The sequence below is a fragment of the Thermobia domestica genome, chromosome 8, assembly GCF_964235325.1.
Source record: "Thermobia domestica chromosome 8, izTheDome1.hap1.1, whole genome shotgun sequence".
In the NCBI taxonomy this organism is placed as follows: Eukaryota; Metazoa; Arthropoda; class Insecta; order Zygentoma; family Lepismatidae; genus Thermobia; species Thermobia domestica.
In genome coordinates this window covers 54,426,720-54,431,356 of record NC_137461.1, presented here as the reverse complement: position 1 = coordinate 54,431,356, position 4,637 = coordinate 54,426,720, and positions in this window count along the sequence as shown.

Here is a 4,637-nt window from a genome sequence, read left to right as displayed (position 1 = left end):
CTCTAGCACTAATCAATGAAGAAATTCGATGTTACCATAACAGTACACATTTTGTCGTGACAAATGTTTTAGTATAACTTACAAAAGAATTTCACTGATATTCCATGAGTCGAGACATTGGCAACGTTGTGATGGGGATAAGTAATTTGATTGCGTCCATAATTGTCGTTAGATCGAAGTCAAAAATAACTCGGGAAATTTTTGAGATTTTATTTTCAGATTCGTTGTTAAACAGATAAGAAAGCAACGCTGGGCCACCAATTTTGGTTGCATTTTCGAACCAAATTTAGTAACTTCTTTTCTCTTTTTTACGACCTTACTGTAAGAAGCTCAATTACTACATTGATGTTAAAAATGAGCAAAAAAGAAATAATTTTAATTATATAATTCTTAGTTTGGGAAAATATTAATCACTGCGGTTGCAGCATATTATTTGTTTAGATAAGTATAGCCTAAATAATTTTGGTATTAGGTCGCCATATAGGCCAAAGCAATAAACAATTCTTCCATGCTTTTATTTTCTGCCGTAAGCTTATGTAATTCCCACTTTTTAACTAAGGCAGTTAAGTTTAAAAATTGAATATGTAATTTACAGTCAGTCGTGTAAGCAATTACTCGTCTACCTTCTCCTACAATACTGCAGCAATCACCCCGCAAGCGTTTCTCGAAATTTTTATATAATAAGATTACATTTCTAATGACGACGTCTTTAAGTTGTGTGAAAAGTCCACTGTCACTTATTCTTTGCTTTCCAAATGCCTAAGGTGTAAGAGTGTTGGGTGTCAAACTCCAAACAATCGGAACTCCTTCGTGACTGGTTTCGATTCCTGTTCCGATTCCTAAGACGAGGTTCACCTTGCCGACGCTACCTGTTAGGATTATTCTAGAAATGCGGTTGTCAATTGCCCTTTAGAAAACGCCGGTTTCCTAATGAGACACGACTAAATTATTTTGAAGTTCCACTTTGGCAGAAAGCTGCCTTATTTTTGACATAATCTCTGTGCTGGCCTAATATTAAAACTAAAATTAAATCTTAAATATGTGGAAACGTTCACAAAATATAGGGATCTCGCGAGTTATATGTAATCGAATATTTGCGATCGCAAAGAAAGTATTTGAACTGGCGTTTCCAAGGAATGGAACAGGTGCAATGTCCGGAGAGTTTGGCGGATGAAAAATTGTTTCCACGTGTAACTTAGCGTTGTTTCGTAACAGGAGGAGTGGCGCTAGAGTTTTCTATTACAGCTTTAACCAGCTGGTAACAGTTCCCAATGAACCATGAAGAGAATAGAGAGAAAAACACACGCGAAAATTTTCTTCTATTGTAAGAAATATACGGTAGTAGGAAAAAAGGAGGGAGTCTACTACTATTTATGGAACCAAAATAGCATATTCTTAGCAGCATTAAAATTGTCGAAAACTACACATAATAATTGAATCTCTGGCTACTTCATTTTAATTTTTCAATTTAACGGCTTAAGATTATGCTTTTTAGGCTAAAGTATAATTGAAAAATTGGTGGAATGAGAGAGTGGGAGGAAACGGAAGGACGAAATGTTGTCTCCCACAAACTTACTTGGTAAAGAATCAAACGAAGGATCCCACGCACCTACGATAAAGGCTCTATCACTGAGATACTGTGTCATCCAATTCGCACCAAGTGATCTATTGAAAAAACTTTGTACCCACCCTGCACTTCGTCGGGGACGCTGCAGTAGTCTCAAAATACGTAGTCTTAAACTGCTTAATGAAGGTATTCTTCAGTACATTTGCCGCGCAACATCTCAAAAACTACGCCTAAGAATCATATCGTCTTCTTGAGCTCTAGGAAATGGATTAAATCGAAATTATGAGTGTACTCTGTCTTTACATTGGTAATGTAAACAAAATCTACAAACACAGTGCAAATTACAGTTCTCCTGTTGTAGCAGAAAATCCACCTGTAGCTGGAAAAAGTTTGCTGCCACAGCTATGTAATTTCTGGTATATTAAATAGTAAGTGCAAAAATATGCCATAGCGTTATAAAAATCTCTGTATATAAGGGGTTAAAAAGGTTGTAATGTTTGCTACGTTACATAGGGATGCAAAAGTGTAAAAAATAAGTCATTCTCTTTTATGAGATCTGCAATGTGAGGGTTAAAAAGTGTGCTAGTAGCTTTTATTAATAGTCTGTTATAAATTTTGTTATGTTAAACATGTTCGCAGTCTGCTCACGTGTGATCGGAGCCGGAATTGAAACTACACAGGAGTCTCCAACTGCCCCATAAATCATATATATATACAGGGTGGGCCATTTTAATTAATCCACGGAAATATCTGAAAAATGATAAAACATAGAAGAAATGTTTGAAGTAAACGTTATATATTGCTAAGGGGGAAAACCATTTCCGCCAAAAGTACCCCTCCCCACCCCCGAAAATGAGGGTAACGGTGGGTAACGTTGAAATGTCAAACGGGAACATGGGTCGAGTAATACCTCGTTCGAAAGGTCTTGGAAAACTAAGTAACGCTGTACCAAAATTTGTTTCATGGAGCACCAGTTTCAAAATGGCCGCCATGATATAGTTCGGAAACTCCAGTAGCCGTAGTATGAAAACCATGGGAGGTAAATGAATGGAACAAAATTGAAATACGTAAATATCATAGGGCATATCGAATGGTGTGGTCCCTGTGATCCCAGTGGCCTTCCTGAAGGGGTCTTGGAGGCTAACTTCAAGATTTCAAATAGTAACATGAGTCGAGTGGTACCTCGTTCGATAAATCTTGCAAAATCAAACATCTTGCAGGAGAAAACGATTGAGGTGAAATGGCAGTGTTCTCAAAAGGCCGCCGAAACATAGTATCAGTGTCAGAGAAAAGGTTTAGTATCCGTAGTATGAAAGCGATTGGAGATAAATCAACAGAAGAAAAACTGGAGTATATAACTGACATAAGGCACATCGAGAGGTGTTGTCGGGGTGACTCCACTGAAAGGTATCCGGGGCCACCTTGAAAATTTAAAATAGCAACTTGAAGCGAGTAACATCATGTTACATAGATGAATATCAAACAGCTTATGTAAGAATATTTTCGACATGAGACACCGTTTTCAAAATGATCGCCAAGACATGGTGAATGTGTCCAAGAAAACGTCTAGTGCCATTAGTATGAACACGGGTAGAGATAAATGAAAATAACGAAAATTAAATAGGAAAACCACGGAGGCGTTCCAAGGCTCGAAAATGATACAACAGAGATAAAAATGTTAGAGTAAAATTGCCATAATGTATAGAAAGATATCCAAGTCCTGCAAAATAATCTTTTCCTGTGCTCTGTATGTGAGTGGGGTGGAAAGTAACAGTGAAAGTTCAAATGAGAACTCTACTTTAATTCGCAAATTAAGGCTACCTTACAAATAGGTATGGTATGGTTGAAACATTGTTTGCAAGGATGACGCTGTAGTGGCTAAAAAAGGCGAAATTTTATTTAAATGGTAACGCATATCTGTATGCCTAAGTATGATTTGATGCGAAAACAGAAGGAACGTTATACGAAAGATGGTGTCGAATAATTCAGTTGCTGGAACTTACAAACGTGTGAATTTGCTAATCTCCGTCGCCACAGAAACTTTTATGCAATGCGTGCTTGTTATTCGGAAAGCATTTCGGGGATATACGTACAAACTGTTTCGTCCCTCAAGCTCACAATATGACATGAGTGCTAATAGTTAATCAAAATGTAACTGTGGCCAAGGGCGCCCATGTTGTGGTTTCCAAGGGAGGCAAGAAAAAGCGACATTTCAAATATAGTTTCAAATTTTGCTGTAGCTATTCTAAAAATTTTATTGAGTTTTCATATTCCGAAGCACAATTTCCTCTAGGGGGGCGAGAGCCCCCCTTGCCCCTCTTATGGGCGCCCTTGACTGTGGCCATCCGCATTAACTGAGTGCACTAGTTCTCTATCCCTGAAGTCTGCCTTCCAAACAGCACTGGGTAAGTCAAGCGTACGCCCGAACCGTTGTCCGGTCGGACATTGAAATTTTGAAGTTAGCTCACAAGATCCCTTCAGTGAAGCCGCTGGGATCGCAGGGGTCACATCGTTCGATATGCTCTATGATATTTACGTATTTCAATTTTGTTCCATTCATTTACCTCCCATGGTTTTCATAGTACGGCTACTGGAGTTTCCGAACTATATCATGGCGGCCATTTTGAAACTGGTGCTCCATATGAAACAAATTTTGGTACAGCGTTACTTAGTTTTCCAAGACCTTTCGAACGAGGTATTACTCGACCCATGTTCCCATTTGAAATTTCAACGTTACCCACCGTTACCCCCATTTCCGGGGGTGGGGAGGGGTACTTTTGGCGGAAATGGTTTTCCCCCTTAGCAATATATAACGTTTACTTTAAACATTTCTTCTATGTTTTATCATTTTTCAGATATTTCCGTGGATTAATTAAAATGGCCCACCCTATATATATATATATATATATATATATATATATATATATATATATATATATATATATACATGTGTGTGTGTGTGAGAGAGAGAGAGAGAGAGAGAGAGAGCTAAATGTAATTTTAAAGCTTTACGTCCAACGTTATGCCGAATGAGCTAAATAAGATTGGTTTATCCACCACACGCAAGCTG